Below are 14397 nucleotides of genomic sequence, written 5' to 3'. Positions count from 1 at the left end.
TATTGCATTTGCTGAAACTTTGCTGAAACTTTAAAAATCTTTAATTTCAGACATATCTGGTGATAGCTAGAGATGTCGCGAACACCACATTTTCGGTTCGCGAACGGCGAACGGGAACTTCCGCAAACTTTCGCGAACCGGCGAAACGGGCGAACCGCCATTGACTTCAATGGGCAGGCGAATTTTAAAACCCACAGGGACTCTTTCTGGGCACAAAAGTGATGGAAAAGTTGTTTCAAGGGGACTAACACCTGGACTGTGGCATGCTGGAGGGGGATCCATGGCAAAACTCCCATGGAAAATTACACAGTTGATGCAGTCTGGTTTTAATCCATAAAGGGCAGAAATCACCTAACATTCCTAAATCACAATGGATATGGATTGACACCTGACATACGGATTGACACCTGTCCTCAGAGACCATGATACACACTGACACAGAGCAGAATAGAGACTGTTCCCCCTACATAGGGTCACTTGGCAGATATGGCGTGGTCATCGGAGGAGGAGGATGACTTTCACCTCTTCCCCTGTTAGATTCCCGTTGTGCTGTGACCTCACCCTTATACGCTGTGTAATGCATACTTTTTAAATTATTTTGCAAATGCTGCATCCTTTCCGACTTGTAATTCGGTAACATTTCCGCCACTGTCTGCTTATACCAGGGGTCTAGTAGCGTGGACATCCAGTACAGGTCGTTCTCCTTCAGACTTTTTATACGAGGGTCCCTCAATAGGCACGACAGCATGAAAGACCACATTTGTACAAGGTTGGATGCCAAGCTACTCATTTCCCGTTCCTCCTCCTCACACAGAGCAGAGTAGGGACTGTTCCCCCTACATAGGGTCACTTGGCAGATATGGATTGACACCTGTCCTCAGAGACCATGATACACACTGACACAGAGCAGAATAGGGACTTTTCCCCCTACATCGGGTCACTTGGCAGATATGGATTGACACCTGTCCTCAGAGACCATGATACACACTGACACAGAGCAGAATAGGGACTGTTCCCCCTACATAGGGTCACTTGGCAGATATGGATTGACACCTGTCCTAAGGATCCCTGTTACACACTGACACAGAGCAGAATAGAGACTGTTCCCCCTACATAGGGTCACTTGGCAGATATGGATTGACACCTGTCCTCAAAGCCCCTGATACCAACTGACACAGAGCAGAATAGGGACTGTGTGCCTTTTTTTTTGTTTGGTTTTTGAAGCCACAGTGCAGCACCAGAGGGCTGAAAAATTAGGCATGTACACATGCCTGAAAAATTTGGTATTGTTGCAGCCACTGCTGTAGCAGCAGCCATAAAAATTAATGTGTGTTTCCCAGGCAGAAAGTGCCCTAAAACATTGCGGCTTGAACCGTAGTTGGTGGCGGATAAGTCACGCAAGTCAACCGGCATTTAGAGCTAAAATACAGCAGCGTGTGGACCATTTTTAGCCCAAGGCAGTTCATCTCATCAGGCCTTTTTAGTCGAATGTATCGCCCAGTTTAAGTCCCTTCGGGATCCATCCCTCATTCATCTTAATAAAGGTGAGGTAATCTAAACTTGTTTGACCTAGGCGACTTCTCTTCTCAGTGACAATACCTCCTGCTGCACTGAAGGTCCTTTCTGACAGGACACTTGAAGCGGGGCAGGCCATAAGTTCTATCGCAAATTGGGATAGCTCAGGCCACAGGTCAAGCCTACACGCTGTAGGCCTGACACACCCGCTTGAAGACAAGTAACTGCTATTCAATCTATAACAGTGAAAAAAGTTTTTTTGGTTTTAAATGCACGCATTTGTGACACCAGATATGAGTGGCAATGTGCACTTGCTGAGGTTGGCAGAGTACACGCTGTAGGCCTGACACACCCGCTTGAAGACAAGTAACTGCTATTCAATCTATAACAGTGGAAAAAGTTTTTTGGTTTTAAATGCACGCTATTGTGACAACAGATATGAGTGGCAATGTGCACTTGCAGAGGTTGGCAGAGTACACGCTGTAGGCCTGACACACCCGCTTAAAGACAAGTAACTGCTATTCAATCTATAACAGTTAAAAAAGTTTTTTGTTTTTAAATGTCAAGATTAAGCTATTATGACACCAGATATGAGTGGTGGCACTGGGCAAGTGGGCACAGTATCCACTGTGAGCCTGACACAGAAGCTGGCAGACAACGAACTGCAATTAGCTTACAGTGAAAAACTTTTTTTATTTGTAAAGGCACGCTATAGAGACACCAGATATGAGTGGCAAAGTGCACTTGCTGAGGTTGGCAGAGTACACACTGAAAGCCTGACACCCAGACACTTGCAGAAAACTAACTGCTATTAGCTTACAGTGAAAAACTTTTTTTCTTTGTAAAGGCACGCTATAGACACCAGATATTAGTGGCAAAGTACACTGGCGGAGATTGGCAGAGTACACGCTGAAGGCCTGACACCCAGACGCTTGCAGACAACTAACTGCTATTCAATCTATTACAGTGAAAACATTTTTTTTTTTCTTTTTAAATGTCAAGCTTAAGCTATTGTGACACCAGATATGAGTCGTGACACTGGGCAAGTGGGCACAGTATCCACTGTGAGCCTGACACAGAAGCTGGCAGACAACTAACTGCTATTAGCTTACAGTGAAAAACTTTTTTTGTTTTTAAAGGCACGCTATAGTCACACCAGATATGAGTGGCAAAGTGTACTGGCTGAGTTTGGCAGAGTACACGCTGAAGGCCTGTCACCCGCTTTAAGGACACTGACTGCTATTAGCTTACACTGAAAAACTTTTTTTCTTTGTAAAGGCACGCTATAGAGACACCAGATATGAGTGGCAAAGTGTACTGGCTGAGTTTGGCAGAGTACACGCTGAAGGCCTGACACCCAGACGCTTGCATAAAACTAACTGCTATTAGCTTACAGTAAAAAACTTTTTTTCTTTGTAAAGGCACGCTATAGAGACACCAGATATTAATGGTAAAGTACACTGGCAGAGATTGGCAGAGTACACTCTGAAGGCCTGACACCCAGACGCTTGCAGACAACTAACTGCTATTAGCTTACAGTGAAAAACTTTTTTTCTTTGTAAAGGCACGCTATAGAGACACCAGATATGAGTGGCAAAGTACACTGGCAGAGGTTGGCAGAGCACACGCTGAAGGCCTGACACCCGCTTTAAGGACACTGACTGCTATTAGCTTACAGTGAAAAACTTTTTTTCTTTGTAAAGGCACGCTATAGAGACACCAGATATTAATGGTAAAGTACACTGGCAGAGATTGGCAGAGTACACTCTGAAGGCCTGACACCCAGACGCTTGCAGACAACTAACTGCTATTAGCTTACAGTGAAAAACTTTTTTTTTGTAAAGGCACGCTATAGAGACACCAGATATGAGTGGCAAAGTATACTGGCAGAGATTGGCAGAGAACAAGCTGAAGGCCTGGCACCCATACACTTGCAGACAACTAACTGCTATTCAATCTATTACAGTGAAAACATTTTTTTCTTTTTAAATGTCAAGCTTAAGCTATAGTGTTGTCGCGAACCCGGAATTTTCGGTTCGCGAACGGCGAACGCGAACTTCCGCAAATGTTCGCGAACCGGCGAACCGCGCGAACCGCCATTGACTTCAATGGGCAGGCGAATTTTAAAAACAACAGGGACTCTTTCTGGCCACAATAGTGATGGAAAAGTTGTTTCAAGGGGACTAACACCTGGACTGTGGCATGCCAGAGGGGGATCCATGGCAAAACTCCCATGGAAAATTGCACAGTTGATGCAGAGTCTGCTTTTAATCCATAAAGGGCAGACATCACCTAACATTGACACCTGTCCTCAAAGCCCAGCCCTGATACACACTGACACAGAGCAGAAAAGAGACTGTTCCCCCTACATAGGGTCTCTTGGCAGATATGGATTGACAAATCCCTGACAAACAGCTACCACATGCAAGGAAGGCAGCAGGGGCGCAAATGACCCACTTCCGACGCGGGAAGGTAGTGACGACAAATAACAATACAGGACTCTTTAGAGGCGCTGTAATTGTAATCAGTCCACTTGAAATCCTTTAACTTTGATCAATTGGAGGGAAGTCTGGTGCAGAGCCACTGACCCATGCGCAGGGCCAGCCTTAGGCCTTTGGGCGCCCTGTGCAAGAAATCTTCACCCTGTCACACCCATGTGCAAGAAATCTTCACCCTGTCACACACACACACACACTGTCAGGGTTCTCACCTGTTAGATAGACAGCCAGACGTGGTTACCCCTGGAGTTCCCAACAGGGGACTTGAACCGGGGAACTTATCAGTCCTAGTCCTGCTTTCTGCCTCTGAGCCACAGCAGCTTTACACAGAGACTACTGATTCCGGTCCTGTTCATCCTGGCATGGCTACTACACCGGGGGCTGCACCTTGACTTGGCTGTGTCTCACCTGACTCTGATCGGTCATCAGCAGGGTATTTCCTGTTTATCTACTTCGTATTACTGACCCCGGCTTCTGACTCGTTTATTCTGACCTCTGGCATCCCTTGACTTTGGCTACTCCTCGTTGTTCCTGACCTCTGGCATCCTTTGACCTCGGCTATCCCTCGACTATCCTGCTGCTTCAGTCCTTGCCTGTCCTGCGTGTTTGGCATTGCATCCTGCACAGCCCCCGTGCACAGACCCACAGGCCAGGTGAATTCTTACCTAACCACCTCGGCCTGTGGCTATCTGCAAGGGTGAGCAACATATCTGCGCTACAGACTCCCAACTCAGGTAAGACCCTGACAAAAGACTTGACCAATATGGAGTCCGCAGAGATGTGCTTACCCTCACTCCAGCAAGTGTCCAGCCTGGCCCAGACTGTTTCGGAGCTGCAGCAAGAATTTTTTTTTCTTAAAGGCGCAGTACATCCAGCCCCGGAACCAGCTTATCCGGAACCGTTTGTCATCATGCCCGACAGATTTGATGGTAGCTGCACATCCTTTCAGTCATTCAAGATGGATTGCGAGGTGTTGTTTTCTTTAAAGCCTCGAACTTATGCCACAGAATTCATCAGGGTCAGAGCGGCTATCAACCTGTTGTCTGGACGCATCAAAGTTTGGGCTTACCAAATGTTGCAGACGAAGAGTCCTGTCCTTGTCAGCTGGGAATCCTTTATTACTGCTATGGACTCACAATGCAAGAACACTATGCCCAAGCCAGCTCCACCTACTAAAAAATCGCGGAGTCTACGTAACCAAGGAACCAAGTACCATCACCACATCCCAGTGATGCCCCCATATGATCCAGTTCCCAGGAAAACTCCAGAGATATCCTGTGTTCCACTTGACCCTGAGGAACCTATGCAAATAGGACTTGTCCACTGCAAAGTGACACCTAGGGAAAGGGACCGAAGGAGAAGCCATGGTCTGTGTTATTACTGTGGAGAAAAAGGGCACTTAATCACGCTTTGTCCTGTTCGCCCTCCTAGACCTCCAGCTCTCCGACTGGGTACTAACTTCCTTCGTCCAGTGTACACCGCATACCAGCCTAAAAAGCTACAAGGGAGACGTTATTCTTGCCCATGCTTGGCTTCCATGGAAAAAACGACACCCCCTGCTCCAGAGCCGCCTGCATCTACTGCCGAAGTTACTTCCTGTGGTACCACCGCTACTTCCTGCCCACCTGAAAAGGATTTACCTGTGGATTGTGCCATTGCTTCTAATGGCACTACGGTCCGTAAAGAAGACCTTTAAATGTTCGACAAAGCATTGTTAGCTACGAACACTGTTCCTGCCGAAGTTGTGGAAGTGCTTGCCACCTGTACCCGGAACCTAAAAAACCTGGACAGTTCTTCAGCCGTACCAGAAGCTGGTACTGGGAAATCCCAAGCTATTAAAGGATCCCACACTGAGGACTTTGACTATGGGGATTCACTGGATTCTGATAGAGACCCTGGAGAGGTGTATGATTTCAAGGGAGAACCTACTTACGCCCAGAGGTCATTTTTAAAGGGGCGGGTACTGTCTGGGTTCTCACCTGTTAGACAGACAGCCAGACGTGGTCGCCCCTGGAGTTCCCAACAGGGGACTTGAACCGGGGAACTTATCAGTCCTAGTCCTGCTTTCTGCCTCTGAGCCACAGCAGCTTTACACAGAGACTACTGATTCCGGTCCTGTTCATCCTGGCATGGCTACTACACCGGGGGCTGCACCTTGACTTGGCTGTGTCTCACCTGACTCTGATCGGTCATCAGCAGGGTATTTAAACCCAGTCTCGCCCTGTGCTCAGTGTCAAGTCTTTGATCTTGTGTTCCTGTTTTGTACCAGTGTTCCTGTTTATCTACTTTGTATTATTGACCCCGGCTTCTGACTCGTTTATTCTGACCTCTGGCATCCCTTGACTTCGGCTACTCCTCGTTGTTCCTGACCTCTGGCATCCTTTGACCTCGGCTATCCCTCGACTATCCTGCTGCTTCAGTCCTTGCCTGTCCTGCGTATTTGGCACTGCATCCTGCACAGCCCCTGTGCACAGACCCACAGGCCAGGTGAATTCTTACCTGACCACCTCGGCCTGTGGCTATCTGCAAGGGTGAGCAACATATCTGCGCTACAGACTCCCAACTCAGGTAAGACCCTGACACACACACAGGCAGACAGCCATACACACGCACACACACAACTGCGACTGACTAGGTTTGTCACCTCCTCAAAAGGACGCATGAGCCTACAGGCATTGCGCATGAGCGTCCAGTAACGTGGCAAAAAAATTCCCAGCTCCCCAGAGGCTGTCCTAGCACCCCGGTCATACAAATATTCATTAACAGCTTTTTCTTGTTGGAGCAGGCGGTCGAACATTAGGAGTGTTGAATTCCAACGTGTAGGGCTGTCGCAAATCAAGCGCCTCACTGGCATGTTGTTTCGCCGCTGGATATCGGCAAAGTGAGCCATGGCCGTGTAGGAACGCCTGAAATGGCCACACACCTTCCTGGCCTGCTTCAGGACGTCCTGTAAGCCTGTGTACTTATGCACAAAGCGTTGTACGATCAGATTACACACATGTGCCATGCACGGCACATGTGTCCACTTGCCCAACTTCAATGCCGCTATCAAATTTTTTCCGTTGTCACACACCACTTTGCCGATATCCAGTTGCTGCGGAGTCAGCCACTTTTCCACCTGTGCGTTCAGGGCGGACAGGAGTGCTTGTCCGGTGTGACTCTCTGCTTTCAAGCAAGTCAAACCCAAGACGGCGTGACACTGCCGTATCCGGGATGTGGAATAGTACCTGGGGAGCTGGGGGGGTGCCGTTGATGTGGAGCAAGAAGCAGCGGCACAAGAGGACTCAGCCGAGGAGGTTATGGAAGAGGATGGAGTAGGAGGAGTAGAGGAGGTGGCAGCAGGACTGCCTGCAATTCGTGGCGGTGTCACCAACTCCTCTGCAATGCCACGCATTCCTTGCTTGTCAGCCGTCAGCAGGATTACCCAATGCGCAGGGTGGGTGATATACCTGCCCTGAACATGCTTTGCAGACCAGGTATCAGTGGTCAGATGGACCCTTGCCCCAACACTGTGTGCCAGACATGCCATGACTTCCTTTTGCACAATCGAGTACAAGTTGGGGATTGCCTTTTGTGAAAAGAAATTCCGGCCGGGTACCTTCCACTGCGGTGTCCCAATAGCTACAAATTTTTTGAACGCCTCAGACTCAACCAGATTGTATGGTAAAAGCTGACGGGCTAATAGTTCGGACAAGCCAGCTGTCAGACGCTGGGCAAGGGGGTGACTTGGTGACATTGGCTTCTTACGCTCAAACATGTCCTTGACAGACACATGACTGTGGGCAGATGAGCGGGAACTGCTCAAGGCGGAAGACGGAGTGGCGGATGGTTGAGAGGGGGCAAGAAGGACAGCAGTGGTTGACGTGGCTGAAGATGCTGGACCAGGAGGAGGATGGCGGCTTAGAGTAGGCGTGCTGCTTGTACTCATGTGTTGATCCCATAGGCGTTTGTGATGTGAGATCATGTGCCTACGCAAAGCAGTTGTACCTAGGTGGGTGTTGGACCTCCCACGACTCAGTTTCCTTTGGCACAGGTTGCAAATGGCATCGCTGTTGTCAGAGGCAGACACACAAAAAAAATGCCACACTGCTGAGCTCTGCAATGACGGCATTCTGGTGGTGGACACAGCATGCGTTGATTGGCGTGCTGTCGGGCTGACCCCGGGTGCCGATGCATGCGGTCTGACTGTGCCACTTGCTCCTTGCGAAGACCCCCCCTGCTTCCAACTCGTCTCCTCCTCCTCTCTGTCTCCCCATCTGAACTTTCGCCCTGTTCTTCTTCTTGTCGAGCGGGCACCCACGTGACATCCATGGACGCATCGTCATCATCAACCGCTTCGCTTGTATCTGACAACTCAGAAAAGGAAGCAGCAGCGGGTACAACATCATCATCATCACACCGTACCTCCATGTGTTTAATGCTGCCTGCCTGAGACATATCCCTGTTATCTACATCCTCTAGCAATAATGGTTGCGCATCACTCATTTCTTCAAACGGGTGTGTGAATAACTCCTCTGACATACCAAGTAAAGCGGCTGTGGTGCTAGTTTTGGTGGTGGCGGCAGGCGGGTGAGTGCTATCTTGAGAGGTGCCTGAAGCTAAGCTGGAGGAGGATGGTGCGTCAAGGTTCCGAGCGGAGGCTGTACAAGATTGGGTGTCCTGTGTTAGCCAGTCAACTAAGTCCTCAGAACTTTTCAAGTTCAGGGTACGTGGCTTCTGAAAACTGGGCATTATTCTAGGGCAAAAGGGAATCACAGCACCACGACCATGACGGCCCCTGCGGGGTGGCCTGCCTCTGCCTGTCATTTTTTTGGGGATTAGTGGTACTATGCGTGCAAGCTACTGTGAGACCAGATATGATTGGCAATGTGAACTGTAACAGTTCTGCAGAGCACACACTGTAGGCCTGAGACACCCGCTTGAAGACAAGTAACTGCTATTCAATCTATAACAGTGAAAAATAAATTTTGGTTTTAAAAGCACGCTATAGAGACACCAGATATGATTGGCAATGTGCACTGGAACAGTTCTGCAGAGCACACACTGTAGGCCTGAGACACCCGCTTGAAGACAAGTAACTGCTATTCAATCTATAACAGTGAAAAACAAATTTTGGTTTTAAAAGCACGCTATAGAGACACCAAATATGATTGGCAACTGTCAAAGCACGCTGGAACAGGTCTACAGAGCACACGCTGAAGTAGGCCTGACACCCAGACGCTTGCAGACAACTAACTGATCTTCTATTACAGTGAAAAAAAATGATTTCTTTAAAATCTAAAGCTTAAGCTATTGTTAAAACAGATATGAGTGGTGGCACTGACTGTGCAAATGGGCAAGGCATCCAACCTGACACAGAAGCTGGCAGGCAGGCAACTGCTCTTCTATTACAGTGAAAACAAATTATTTATTTTAAATGTAAAGCTTAACCAATTGTTAAAACAGATATGAGTGGTGGCACTGGGCAAATAGGCACAGTATCCAATGTGAACCTCACACAGAAGCTGGCAGGCAGGCAACTGCTCTTCTATTACAGTGGAAACAAAATTTTGGTTGTAAAAGCACGCTATAGAGACACCAGATATGAGTGGCAACTGTCAAAGTACGCTGGCAGGGTTGTGCAGGGCACACGCTGAAGGAAGGCCTGACAGAGCCGCTTGAAGGACACTGACTGTCTGCTATTAGCTTACACTGGAAACTTTTTTTCTTTGTAAAAGCACGCTAAAGAGACACCAGATATGATTGGCAACTGTCAAAGCACGCTGGCACAGGTCTGCAGAGCACACGCTGAAGTAGGCCTGACACCCAGACGCTTGCAGACAACTAACTGCTCTTCTATTACAGTGAAAAAAAAAAAAATATTTTAAATGTAAAGCTTAACCAATTGTTAAAACAGATATGAGTGGTGGCACTGGGCAAGTAGGCACAGTATCCAATGTGAACCTCACACAGAAGCTGGCAGGCAGGCAACTGCTCTTCTATTACAGTGAAAAAAAAATATTTATTTTAAATGTAAAGCTTAACCAATTGTTAAAACAGATATGAGTGGTGGCACTGGGCAAGTAGGCACAGTATCCAATGTGAACCTCACACAGAAGCTGGCAGGCAGGCAACTGCTCTTCTATTACAGTGAAAAAAAAATTTTGGTTGTAAAAGCACGCTATAGAGACACCAGATATGAGTGGCAAATGTCAAAGCACGCTGGCACAGGTCTGCAGAGCACACGCTGAAGTAGGCCTTACACCCAGACGCTTGCAGACAACTAACTGCTCTTCTATTACAGTGAAAAAAATATATTTATTTTAAATCTAAAGCTTAACCAATTGTTAAAACAGATATGAGTGGTGGCACTGGGCAAGTGGGCACAGTATCCAATGTAAACCTCACACAGAAGCTGGCAGGCAGGCAACTGCTCTTCTATTACAGTGAAAAAAATGATTTATTTAAAATCTAAAGCTTAACCAATTGTTAAAACAGATATGAGTGGTGGCACTGACTGTGCAAATGGGCAAGGCATCCAACCTGACACAGAAGCTGGCAGGCAGGCAACTGCTCTTCTATTACAGTGAAAAAAAAAAATTATTTTAAATGTAAAGCTTAACCTATTGTTAAAACAGATATGAGTGGTGGCACTGGGCAAGTAGGCACAGTATCCAATGTGAACCTCACACAGAAGCTGGCAGGCAGGCACCTGCAATTACATTACACAGGAAAAAAAAAAAAAGCAGCCTGATGTTATAGCCCTAAAAAGGGCTTTTTGGGGTGCTGTCCTTACAGCAGAGATCAGATGAGTCCTTCAGGATTGTAGTGGACACTGAATACCCTAGCCTAGCTATCAATTTCCCTATTTAATCAGCAGCAGCTAAACTTTCCCTCCTCTCACTAAGCATGCATCTTCCGAATGAATCGAAAATGGATGCTGGGAGGGAGGTTGGAGGGTGTGGAAGGGAGGGAGTGCTGCTGATTGGCTGGAATGTGTCTGCTGACCGAGAGGCACAGGGTCAAAGTTTGCCCAATGATGACGAATAGGGGGTGGATCGAACTGCGCATGTGTCCGCCCGCCGCGGCGAACGCGAACACGCTACTTTCGCTGGGAACTGTTCGCCGGCGGACAGTTCGGTACATCACTAATGAGTGGCAATGTGCACTGGCAGAGTTTGGCAGAGCACACGCTGAAGGTATGACACCCGCTTTAAGGACACTGACTGCTATTAGCTTACAGTGAAAACTTTTTTTCGTTTTAAAGGCACGCTATAGTCACACCAGATATGAGTGGCAAAGTGCACTTGCAGAGGTTGGCAGAGTACATGCTGAAGGCCTGACACCCGCTTGAAGACAACTAACTGCTATTCAATCTATAACATTGAAAAAAGTTTTTTGTTTTTAAATGTCAAGCTTAAGCTATTGTGACACCAGATATGAGTGGTGGCACTGGGCAAGTGGGAACAGTATCCACTGTGAGCCTGACACAAAAGCTGGCAGACAACTAACTGCTATTTAATCTATTACAGTGAAAAAAGTTTTTTGTTTTTAAATGTCAAGCTTAAGCTATTGTGACACCAGATATGAGTGGTGGCACTGGGCAAGTGGGCACAGTATCCACTGTGAGCCTGGCACAGAAGCTGGCAGACAACTAACTGCTATTCAATCTATTACAGTGAAAAAAAAATATTTTTAAATGTCAAGCTTAAGCTATTGTGACACCAGATATGAGTGGTGGCACTGGGCAAGTGTGCACAGTATCCACTGTGAGCCTGACACAGAAGCTGACAGGCAGGCAGGCAACTGCAATTAGATTACACAGGAAAAAAAAGCAGACTGATGTTCTAGCCCTAAAAAGGGCTTTTTGGGGTGCTGTTTTTACAGTAGAGATCAGATGAGTCCTTCAGGACTGTAGTGGATGAATACCCTAGCCTAGCTATCAATTTCCCTATCTAATGAGCAGCAGCTACACTTTCCCTCCTCTATCTAAGAATGCAGCTTCAGAATGAATCTAAAATGGGTGCTGTACAGGAGGTGGGAGGATCTGGAAGGGAGGGTCTGCTGCTAATTTGCTGGAATGTGTCTGCTGACCGTGAGGCACAGGGTCAAAGTTTGCTCAATGATGACGAATTGGGGGCAGATCAAACCGCGCATGTGTTTGCCCGCCGTGGCGAACGCGAACACGCTATGTTCGCCAGGAACTATTCGCTGGCGAACAGTTAGGTACATCACTAATCCCCAACTTAGTATTTAGTTTAAACTGCATTAGGATTAGGCAGTGGCACCCGTGAGCTTTTGGAGTTTTTGCATTAGCTTTAAATATGCAATAGTGAGATGATTATGCAGGGACAGGACTTTTAGAGTTATTAAAGAAATTGAGCCTACTCTCTCTCTCTTCTATTCTGGTTTTGTCCACAAGTAGGGATTTAGAATCCCAAGGTAATAGGAGGGTTTTTTCTCTTCCATTCCATGGATTTTAGGCCGCATGGGGATTATATCAATAAGTGGGCTTGTGGACGTCTTTCCTTTTTTTCAGATAATTATCCAGTACCCTTCCTTTTCCTTTGCTCAATTAATTGTTCCCATATCTCTGGGATGTAGCACCTTTAGCAGCTACTTAGTTTCACACAGGGCTTTCTACTCCAATTTTTTAATTATTATATTCACTACAAAAATTTGGTAAACATATTTCCTTCTTCAGTAGACATTTAGTTGATATACCAAGTTTGGGCCTTACATAAATGTAGACTGTCAATTGCAAAACCTAGCCGTATAATTACTAAATAATGTAGGCCCAATGAGTGTCTGAAGACGCAGAGGGCAGACATATAGAATATATATAGGTACTGAGGCTGGAAGAGGTCTCGTCAACATGAGTAACAAATGCTGACAAAGCTAACAATTATAACCTAGGCCGTATAGGTCGACAATAATAAGCTGAATAGTAACCTGAATATGGCATAGCATTTATAATATATTAAAATTTAGGGTGACTAACAGACTTGCATATGATAAAATTCGATATGGCCGAATGAAGGTCAAAAACAGTAAGCAAAACTCCATTGAGGTATCCCTGTGATGCAAAATATGAATTAAATAGGTCAAATGTGCATTACTAAGGCCGAATAAGGACTGAACTGTGAATGCCACGCTAGTAAGTGAAAGGCCAAATGTGGGTTGAATACATGTTGAATGTCAGTAATAGCATGGCCCAACGCAGACCGAACAAACAAACTTACGGTTTAGTTTTAAAACGTCTCAAACAGAGAGAGTAGGCGTATTCCCTAGCCAATAAAGCTTCGGGAGCGCCAAGAGAAAGAGTTCTGCAGCTGTTGTACTGCTTTAAATAATGATCTAAAATAATTTAATTGTGGGTATCATTGAAAATATGACCCCAAATGAAACTTAAATAAACAAATAAAACTAAATATACCACAACTATAAAATACACACTGGGGTGGGTCTGTACAATATCTTAGTTATGTACAGTGAAACTGGTGCTAGCAGAGGGACAAAACAGTTGTTTGTGTTGAATTGTGCACTGAGGACTAGTGTAGTAATCTACACTCTGATGCTAAGGGACACAGTTAGCGGTTATCTCCTTGTGCTTCTCAGGTTAACTAGTCCTCAGTGCACAATTCAACACAAACAACTGTTTTGTCCCTCTGCTAGCACCAGTTTCACTGTACATAACTAAGATATTGTACAGACCCACCCCAGTGTGTATTTTATGGTTGTGGTATATTAAGTTTTATTTGTTTATTTAAGTTTCATTTGGGGTCATATTTTCAATGATACCCACAATTAAATTATTTTAGATCATTATTTAAAGCAGTACAACAGCTGCAGAACTCTTTCTCTTGGCGCTCCCGAAGCTTTATTGGCTAGGGAATATGCCTACTCTCTCTGTTTTTGTATATATACAAGGGTTATCCCCTACTGAGTCCTGCAGACACACTCTAGTTCCCCCTGTTGGGAACCTAGCACTTCGGTGCCCTTTGTTTCTAAACGTCTCAAACAGCAACAGGAAATCCAGTGGGCAAATGCTTGCATGGTGTCAAATCAAATTTAAAGATGGCCCTGGGTGCAATAGACCAGAAAAATGAAAAATCCAAATGAAACAAAACAGTTTCACGCTTTATCCAATTTGTTTGTATGTGATTCATCCATATAACATTTAGGAGGTTGGGATTTTAGAGGAACTCAAAATTTGGATGAATTACAATTCCTTTAAAAATAAATGCACAAGTGTAATGGGTTGTGTAAGCTGGTCATTTAAACTATTAGGCTGGCCTCTATTGAATTGCAAATTTAGAGATTTCCATGGATAAGTATTGTGTCACTAATGCATATATAAAGGAACGTAATGTCATACATATATTACTATTTATTACATATATTA

This window comes from Pelobates fuscus, chromosome 3, assembly GCF_036172605.1.
Source record: "Pelobates fuscus isolate aPelFus1 chromosome 3, aPelFus1.pri, whole genome shotgun sequence".
Classification (NCBI taxonomy): domain Eukaryota; kingdom Metazoa; phylum Chordata; class Amphibia; order Anura; family Pelobatidae; genus Pelobates; species Pelobates fuscus.
Note: the sequence above shows the minus strand (reverse complement) of the source record.